The sequence below is a fragment of the Lupinus angustifolius genome, chromosome LG04 (genome assembly GCF_001865875.1).
Source record: "Lupinus angustifolius cultivar Tanjil chromosome LG04, LupAngTanjil_v1.0, whole genome shotgun sequence".
Classification (NCBI taxonomy): Eukaryota; Viridiplantae; Streptophyta; class Magnoliopsida; order Fabales; family Fabaceae; genus Lupinus; species Lupinus angustifolius.
In genome coordinates, this window is record NC_032012.1 from 2,620,293 (window position 1) to 2,631,244 (window position 10,952).

Consider the following 10,952-nt stretch of genomic DNA (forward strand, 5'->3'; position numbering starts at 1 on the left):
TCAAATGCCGGAAATCTTCGTAACTACCATAATAAAACTCGTTAGTTTGCCGATATTTCCAAAACTCATTACTATTAAAATACTTAAAACTCTTTCATCCATCCATTTTCCAACTTGTCCAAAGCCATGGTTAAAGGCTTAAACAAGTAAAAACTCATATATTAAAACAATGTAATAATTTCTTGAAAACAACTTGTTCATACTTTCAAAACACATTTTTCATGAGTCCAAGAACACTCATTTTCGGTTTTGCTTCCAAAATGAGTTAGAAAGTGTTTTAGAAAATTTCAACGGTTGAATATGTTCTTGACATACTCATGAACAAAATACTTTAATATCATCAACGTCCATTGGTTGAATGTGAAGAGATTGAAGATTGAAAGAAGAAGAAAATGAAGAAGAAAAGATGATGAGAGTAACTTACTCTCAAATCTTCAAATTGCCAAGTTTTTGCAAAGTGTTAGAGCATGAGTATACATGGATATTTATAGAGTTGTGGGGTGGGAGAAATATGATTTCTAAACCCATTTCCCAAGGCAATCTAGCAAATCCAAGAAGGTGAGTGAATCATGGGTTAAGTGAGTGATTTAGGGGATTTGGTGGTAGTAAATCAAGGCAAATCTATAAGATTTAGTGGTTAGATTTTGTGAAGTGACTCATGCGACGCGACGACTTCGGCGAAACGTGTGCGATTAGAACCATGCTCGAGTATTGTCGGCCAATATTCGAGTAGCAAAACATGATCGCCCGATTTTACTTTACGGTTGAAACTTCGAATTTCGGCATTCCGAGTGAAAATATTTTAGAAAATAGTTATGGACCAAATCAGGGTCTATCTGGACTCGAAATGTGATTATGAAGCCAATGGCGCGATTGGAATTCGATTCCGAGTTACGGAACTCAAAAACCACTTTTTGAGCCGTAGCGGGTGAGATTTGACCCCGACAGTGGTCCGAAACCGACTGTCTCCGAAAATCATGAAAATTTACCACCAAATTGGAAATAGAATTTCAAGACTAAAACTCAAAGAGAGTTTCGTCTAATTATTTACCGAAAATTCCCAGAATTCATTTTCGAAAATATAATTAATAACAATATTAATAAAATCTTATAATTCAAAATCGTAAAATTCGCGGTGTTACACAGCCACATGGGTTTGAGGTAGTAGGGAATGAAAGCTTGGTGTACAGGTTGCATAAGGCTCTATATGGCCTGAAACAAGCACCAAGGGTCTGGAACAAAAGAATTAATGGTTTTATGTTGAAGCTTGGTTTCTAAAGTATATTACTTATGTCTTGGAAAGATTCAAAATGGAAGGATGCAATTCTGTTTCAACACCTATTGAAGCAGGAAGTTCAGTCATTGAAGATGAACCAATTGCAGATAAAACCATCTACAGACAAATAATTGGATGCCTGAGATATATCTGCAATACTAGACATGATATTGCATATGGAGTAGGTTGGTTAGTAGGTTTATGAAGGCACCAAAAAGATCTCATCTTCTAGCAGAAAAACGATTGCTCAGTCATGACATGGTTGGTTTTAGTGATGTTGACTGATGTGATGATAAGCTTGATAGGAAAAGCACAACAAGGTACTTGTATATGATTGGTAATGCTCCATTTCATGGTGTTCAAAGAAGCAAGATGTGGTTGTTTTGTCCTCTTGTGAAGCAGAATACATAGTTGCATGTACGGTAGCTTGTCAAGCTCTATGGTTGAGTACTTTGTTGACAAAATTAAAATTGAAGAAAGAAGATGACAGCTTGCTATTAATTGTTGATAATAAGTCAGCTATACATCTATCTAAAAATCGAGTGGCACATGGTAGAAGCAAGAACATTGAGACTAGATTTCATTTTCTAAGGGACCAAGTAAGCAAGGGAAGATTGAAATTGTGTTTCTGCAAAAGTGAAGAACAACTTGCAGACATTTTTACCAAACCATTGAAGAATGAGATGTTTGTAAAACTGAGATCGAAGATAGGGATTGTAAGGCTGAATGGAAACTGAATTAAGGAGGAGTGTTAAATAGTTTTTGTAATTCAGTTAGTTTAGTTGTAATCCTTTCTGTTTATAGAAAATTAGTTAGTTGCTTTATGCTATAAAAGGAAAGTTAGTTTGTGTAAGAATTTATGTGATTCAATTCATTCCTCCTTACATACTTATTCATAACATTGAATATACTTCTCTCGCTCTTCTTATGCATATTCTTTTGTTCTGCATATTCCTTTCTTGTTCTTTTCTTTCTAACCAAGTACACACTCATTGCTTGGTTACACACTTATTGCTTAATTATAAGGCTATTCACAAAAATTTATAAATAATAGTTCATTAGTCATTAAGATTTTTCTTAAATACCAACATTTTCTTTATACAACATGCAGATAAACATGCGTTTTAAGTTTTGAGTTTCAAGCTTTGGTATTTTCATTGGTGTTAGCCACACTATGCTTAGGTACTTTTGGTAAAAGTGAAAATAATTTAAAATCAGCTATTTTTCTATCCCCTAAGATTGAACTTGGACCTGTATCAGTTTCAAATAAAATGTACTTCGATTTTGAATTTCCAAGAGATCACAATGCAATATGATAAGTATTTTTTACAATACTTGGCATACATTTATAGGAATAATAATCCACTAACAATGTTTCTACAACAATATTAAAATGGGCACAATTATCAACTTTATAAAAGAAATCAAAATAATAAAATACTCTACAACAGTGTTGACGATTTTGGTGGGGAAATAAATATAATGAAAATATATAATGGGGTTGTCGATTATTGTATTGGGGTAAAAAGAATGAAAAACTACAATACAATTGCCTATTTTTGGGTCAGAAAATAAAAATGAAACTCTACAATAGACACTACGCTGGATATAGTAATTAACAATGGTCATTCAACATCATAATTTTGAATAATGTTGTTAAAAATGAGATGGAAGAATATCAACAGTGCATACTAAAGCATGTTGGAAAGTAAGTTCTACATGACATACCTCATTATCTTGGGAATGATTAAATACCTGTTGGGTTACTCCTCTCATTGCCAATTGGTTTTGAGATAGAATCTTAACATAGTATCAGAGCCAGAACTCAACTTATTTCTGGTTGTCATGGGCCAAAAGATGCCCTTTAGTTATGGGTCAAAGGTAATTCTTTGCCTGGTCCGGCAGGCTTATGTGGAGGGGACACATTGGAAAGTAAGTCTCACATCGCCTACCTCATTATCTCGGGAATGGTTTAAATACATGTTGAGATACTCCTCTCATTACCAATTGATTTTGATATTGAACCTTAACAAAGCAAACATTGTCAATATAGGTAACTTCAACAGCACATTCTTAAAACATGGATGTTGAACATCAATAACGTTAGCATTAAAATATTAGTTGACAAAATACTCTGCATTCTAGTTGCCGAGTTTTGCCTAGGGTAAAATAAAAAAATAAGATACTCGACAACCTAGATGTCGATTTTACAAGAAAACTTCAACATTAATGTCGAGTTTTAAGAAGTTACACTAGTTTAATAATTAATTTAAAAGGTGCACTAAGACTATAATATTTCAGTCAAGGTGCACACCTAAGTAAATTTGCCTATGAAAATTTTATCTAATATGAAGCCCAAAATGATAAAAAAAATTGTCATTTCCATGTTTCTTATAAAAAAATTGTCACAAAACAACATTGTTTTGAGCTTGTCAAATTTTAAAAAAGGGCAATTGGCGATTTGACACAAATTCAACTGAATCACATGTTTCAACATAACTTCAGACAAATCGGTTTCGACTAATGAGGCATGTGGTTGGGACCAATTTGGTATTCATTTATCACAAAACCGAAATGATTTTATCAACTATGATCTATACATATATATTATTAAATGAAATTGGTAGCAAGATGATTTAATTTTCCTTTGATAAATTTATATTTTAAGTTATATCTTATAGTTTATAAATGAATTAACACTTAAATTATTATCTATTTCAGTCATCAATTCTTGGGGAGATTTTAATGTTTTAGATTTACTCACTAATTTAAACTATTGAATTTCCATAGAATTGATGGTTAAGATGTGAAATAAGTTGTTTAAACTTACTGTTTAATTCATATCATTATTGGATTTCAATATAATTGATGACTAAGATGCAAAAAACTTATTCTTAGAGTATATGGATCTCATATCTAACTTCTATATCTTTTATTATTTTAAATCATTTTAGCTCCATTTTAAATTTATATTTTAATTATTTTAAGTTGAGAATACATATCTATTATATTAAATTTATTCAATTAAAAATACATGTTAACTTACATTGTCTACGTACATGTCCAAATGTTTGCAAATGTATAAATTTTGTTTTCATCACTAACTAACATGATCTAAATTTATGGTATTGATCAATATTTAATATGTTTTATTAATAAATGAGAATTAGAAGGCATAAATTAGTCTGTCTCTATTTTATCATCAATAATAATGTATATTCCAAGCTATATTATATCACACTCTTCAAAAATTGAATCTATCATTACTCCCTGTCATATTAAAATGGTCTCTATAAGTATTGTCATAATCGGACCGGAATGACAGTTCGATCAATTTAACAGATGACCGGATTTAAAAACGGTGTTAGTTGGTAGTCTTAAGTGAATCAGGGTTGTACCACTTTGAACCATAGAATTTTGGTTCGATCATATTAAACTTGGTTGAACTGCGAGTAATATGAGAAGAGAACCAAACAGTTCACTTAAAATTTAAGAAATGGAACACTACTCAAATATTTGTTTTACTCTTGTACAAAAATATGGAAAGATATTATTTCGATATAAGTATATATAATTATTATTTATATAAAATTTTGTATTTATATAATGATATGTTTATATAAAAATAGTAAATTATATATGAAATTAACTGGTCCGACCGGCCGGTTTAACCATTTAAACCAGTATTAGTTTAAACCTAATATGAGACATCTTCCAATTTCATCTTCCAGTTTTAGAACATTGGTCTATATAACTTTATGTGTTGAATTTAAAATTATGGGTTAAAAGCATGGTGGAGCCTCTCATTCATCTATGGAAACACACTTCTCCAATGTTCGGGACTCATCTTATCAGCTCCACACTATCATTGTGGAACTATTCCATAACTTTCCAGAACCAAGACGAAATAGACTTAGCTGGATTCTTCAGTATCTTGAACCATCACGAATGATCCATTCATCAAAATAACCAACATACCCTTCAACTATTCCATAACTTTCGTTGGGCGCTGCTATTAGGGAAGCCAAAATGGGCTTCGGCCGGACCAGGCTGGCCCGACGGGTCACCATTAAGATTAAAGTTTATTTGCTTATCATGTTGTTTAGTACAATTAAGATTAAACTTGTACAATTTCAGCTTTTGTTTGGATGCTATAAAAACATGTAATTATTCTTTCTCCTCGTAAAATGAACATTTAATATCTCATTCTGTATTTATCTATGATCTTCACTCTTATCTAATTATTGTACTTGTTATGAGATAAATGTGGAATTTCACTGACAATTAGGGGTGTTCGAACCAAATTTAAATATTTGATTATTTGAAATGGAAAATTGGAAACTCAAACAGAACTACTGATTTTGATTCATTTTGTAAAATTAATTGAATTCGACTGAGTTTGAATTTATATTTTTAATATAGTCGAATTCAAATTGAATTGAGTAATATATATACTTTATTGTGATTGATTTATAATATAATAGTTTTGATTCTTATATACTTTTTAAAACTTAGGCGTTGGAAGCTTTATTACGAACTAGAAGTCTAAAAGTTTAAGACTATGTTGGTTTATTGTTTAAAATTTATAAAGTTGTGAACTAATGTGGTATGTTATTATGAGATTGTGCCTTTTGTTTATGATTTTTTGTTGTAAAAGACATTTTGTGAGACACGTGGATTACTTATTTTTACCTGAAAGCTTTGTGTTTTAAAAAAAAACGGTCAGCCCATCGGCCTGCCAAAATATGGGTCGGGCTAGCATTTTAACCACTTTTAACAATAAGGGTCAGGTCAGCCCATATTTTAACTGGCCAAAGGTGAGTCAGGCTAGGCCGGACCGGACCGGGCTGGCCTGTATTGCCACCCCTAGCTGCTATGGATAGTGTATAATCGTTTGTAATTGTGATGTATCTTAATTCTTAAGTATGCAAGACGTTGCTGAATTTAGAATAAAAAGTTTGTTATGATAGATTGTGAATCTGTGATTACTTGTTTATTACTCTGGTTTTTTGCTGAATTTTATCATCACGTTGTTCTTTAAAAAATATAATCCGCCGAGTTGTGTTTTTTGCTACATTTTATCATCACTCTGTTCTTTAATAAATCAATTTCATCCGTTGAGGATGTGTAAGCTGAAGGGGGTATTAAATTCTTAAGCTAAAGGGGGTATGAAATTCTTCAAATAGAAATCAAAGAATTGGGTAATAATGGAATTGGACCACTTGCACTGTATTTTTGTTTCACACTACAATTGGAGTTTACGTATGTGCATTCTCTCACCATGTTGATAACATCAATAGTGCATGTAGATTTAATTCAAAATTTGTATCCATACAAACCATGTACTGTACATGTTAATTAAATGAAATCATATTTGCAGTTAGGAATGGTAATATGACGGCCCGGGATCGAGATTAAATTTATTAAATCCTAAACTTAAAATTTAAAACTTGAACACGAATTACTCGAAGTTGAAAATAATAATATCATTATTGAACCTGTAAGATTTCGGGTAATCCAAATAATGCACTTGATGTATGAATTTATATATATAGGTTATATATATATATGCGAAATTTATATATATATAGGTTTTATATAAGCATTTATCTTTAATTTTTTAATTTTATATATATTAATTTCATTTTAGACAGATTCGGGATAGGGTATCAATTATGTCAAACTTGAACACAAACCCAAAAATTAAACTTGGAAAAATCCGAATCCGATCACATTGACTTTTCTCTGATAAATTTGATTTGGATTCAGACGAATTTCACATGTTCATTTTTCATTGTCATTTTATTTGCGGTACTTCAGTAATAGATTAGCAACAACTATGAACATTATTAGAATTATAAGGTGGTCTAATCACTAATGGTTAGGGTGAATGAATTAATGAATGAAGTTAATGACATTGAGGGTTATGTCTTACTAATAATAAATATTAACAAACTAACATTTGCTTATAAAAAGATAATTATGCACTCTATTTTTCTCTTTCAATAGTCACTCCAATTACTTTCAACAAAAATCTTATTCAACTGATTAAATGCTCATTGGAAGTACTACTTCACGTACCCTATGCTTTTTTTGTTGAAGAGGTGAAAATAAGAAAGAGAGAAATATGTGAGAAAAAACGTAAGAAAATAAAATATATGAGAATTAGAATAGAATATGTATTGTTTGGTACAATAGAAAAAGAAGAGAAATTATTGTTTTCTTCTCTCTCCTTTGTTTGGTTGAATGAAAAAGGAAACCGAGAGATAATATTTTGTATAAAATGACAAAAGTGTCCCCAAAACAAAGAGAAAATGAAAATATTATTAATTATTGAATAATATTTTTAAATTTATTATATATTATATTATTTGTACGAATAAACTTAAGTGTTGATTTTTAGCTTATTAATTTTACATTTCCTTTAATAATTTTAAATTTTTATTATATATAATATGTAGTAGCTCAAAATTATGTATGTATACCTTAATTTAAGTTTATTAATTTTAATTTTTTAAGTTTTTACTTATTGTATATTATATATTGAATATAATTTTTCAAGACCATATGATATAAGTATTTTTGTCTCATTATAGAAATTCATAAATGTTAGTGATAAATGAGTGTACAACAATGTGTTGACAAGTGTGTAAGACTTCACTAGATCCCCAAGGTCAAGAGTTTGATTTCTAGGAACGACACTTGTTGGGAGAGCAACAGTGAACCTTGAAAGAGATTAGTTTCTTAACCAAAAAAATAAGTCATGTCTCACCTCTTTCTTCTCAAAGTTGAGAAGAGTGAGACCAACTAGTTTTTTCTCTTTCTTTTATATTTCTCTCCTCAACCAAGGGAAGAAGATGAGGAATATCTATCCAATCTCTCTCTTCTTTCTTTCCTCTCAAACTCACCTCTACACATAGATGAATGCATTCATAATTATTTTCCTCCTTATAATAAATTTATAGTTAATATTTGATACATATCTTAATAATATAAACTTGTATCAATGTTTCTTAGTTATTATATAAAATTTTATATCACGTAATCAATGTTATTATACTCAAATGAGTCATCAATTCGATCAATTATTGAGTCAATGTTGGGATTAGAAACTCAATAGTTAGAGTAGTTAAATTGATTTACCCTAAAAAATTGTCAAAGTTTTATAAATTATCTAACATTATTTAATAAGTTTATATTTACAATTTTAAAAAACATTATTATTACAAAAATACTTGATTGAAAACAAATAAAAAATGTTTTACGATAATACAATGTCATAAATAAATTAAAAGCATTGTTAAATAACATAGTTTTTTTTTACAATTTGACTGCAACAAAAGTGGTTAAATAATTTCAAACCTAATTTAAAGAAATTATGTTTTGATACAATATAAGCTAAAAAATGACAAATGAAATTCCAAGAATGACAAACATAACTACAAATAAATTAAAATTAGAAGATTTTTTCCTCGTAAGATGTCGTGTTGATATTATTTTTTTAAAATGATTGATTAAGCCGACGAAACTGGTTAGATAGGTCGATTTTATGAGGAAAAAAGTCAAGTTGAATGGATACATACCGATTTTATTTCATATCTAATCAATTGAGCAACTTGAACTAGTTTGGTATCCTTTCTAAGTTGGATTAGCCGGTCTAGTCGAATTCAGTAACATTGCATTTATTGTAACTTGCACCCCCTGACCCTGGTCCTAGATCTGTCACTACCTCATCCAAAGGAATGTAAAACTTTTAACACCCAAACAACTCTTGAACATCAAAATCATTATGTCTATATTGTTCATTGAGATTTATGTGGCCCTTATGCCTAATTGTTATGACCTTTGCTCCAACATGGACTAATTTAAAAAGTATTTTGTTAATAGTTCTGTGGACTAATTTGAGCAAGTAATTTATCAATTGTTCTCGTAATCGTATTAGTCTTCCAAAGAACGCATTGCATCGAATTAAAAGGGTACTTTTAGTGGCATCCTATAATTCGTTCAGGTTATTGGTGAAAATTGACTACATTGACATCGATCTTATAATCGCTACTCTTAATAGTCTCGGGCCCTCCTTTATTTTGCTCTCTATCTTCAATCGCACTACAAATACTTTACCCTCAAATTAGTTGTCTGATAAGATTGTTGATTATGAAATAATTTTCAAATACGAGAAATGTAACAATCTTTTCCTACTATAACCAATTACACATGCACCTCTTGTGGGTTCAATGTTGATTGTATAAGAAATTTTAGGTCACACATGTAATGTTTAAGTGTGTTTATGGTCATTATTTTAGGTAACCAAATTAAAGTGATTTAATTCAAGTAAGGTACATGGCTATAGACATAATTGTCATGAAAATTATGGTGTAGATACTAAATCTATGGTATCTTATTATGGCAAATCACAAGAACAATTGAAGAAAAGAAGATGATGAATGACGCTTTTGTATTTGCAAGAAACATAAACTGAAAGTGTAATGTGATAAAGCTTTTGTTACTTTGAAGAAGAAAAGAAAAGGCTTTAAATAGAAAGTTGGTTAACCAACTAACTTCACTCACCAAACAGATTAAGAAAAACAGAAAAACTAAAAAGGGAATGGGCCTATGAAACAGAAAGCCCAACAACTAAAGACCAGAAAATAGAGAAAAATATTAAGTCATCTTCTTCTTAAGCTTATTTTCTTCCTTGGCTTCCACACTGTCTTTGATGTCTTGAATAGGATTAGGAACATCATGAACATCACTTTCTAATAATCCCCACAATAATCCCCACAAGCTGGCATGTGAATGTAAAAAATGCCAAGCTTGAAGTGAATGTTTCTGAAAAGCTGAGGAGATAAAGACTTGGTGAATATGTGTGCAACTTGAGAAGCGGTGTTGATTGGAAGTAAGTGTATGAAACCTGATTGAACCCTCTCACGGACTGAGTGACAATCTATCTCTATGTGTTTCGTTCTCTCATGGAACACAAGATTATCAACTATGTATAAGGTGGATTGATTGTCACAATATAGCATAACAGACTCAGAATGATGCACTGCAAGATCTTGTAGAAGATGCACCAACCACTGTGCTTCACAAGCAGCAAGAGTTATTGCCCTATACTCAACTTTAGCTGAAGATCTTGACATTGTTATCTACTTTTTTCTCTACTAGGATATGAGTGAGTTTCCAAGATAGAAACAATACGCAGATACAGATCTTCTTGTATCTATACATGTTGCCCAATCTGAATCAGTGTAGCGCTTCAATTTAAAGTCACAATTGGATGGGAAGAAGACTCCTATGTTGGTGGTGCCTTTTATGTACCTTACAATCCTCATTGCAGTCTCCAAGTGTTTATCAGTAGGAGTAGAGAGAAACTGACTTAAGTGACCAACTGCAAAACTTAAATCAGGTCTAGTGTGAGTTAAGTAAACAAGCTTTTCAATTAACCTCTATAGATGTTATGATTAGGTAAGAGATCACCACATTTAGAATGAATAAGTTTGGAAGAGTATTCCATAGGAGTAGAGGAGGTTTTGGCAGCAAGCATTCATGTCTCTTGTAGGAGATCAAGATCATATTTCCTTTGGTAAATGAGGGTACCTTGAGTAGATCTGACAATTTCCATCCCTAAGAAAACTTTCAGCTTACCAAGATCCTTTATACTGAATTTAGAATCCAA

General features: G+C 30.9%; 1 protein-coding gene across 1 annotated transcript in view; it reads right to left on the minus strand.

The window, feature by feature from the left end:
- The window catches only part of LOC109345091 (17.8 kDa class I heat shock protein-like), a 15,607-nt gene extending 5,816 nt beyond the window's left edge, over positions 1-9,791 (minus strand). Inside the window, exons 1-2 of the mRNA XM_019583873.1 lie at positions 9,784-9,791; positions 7,222-7,231 (exon numbers count right to left, since the gene is read on the minus strand). The gene's annotated coding sequence lies outside the window, so the exon portion shown is untranslated. The remainder of the gene's footprint in view (positions 1-7,221; positions 7,232-9,783) is intronic.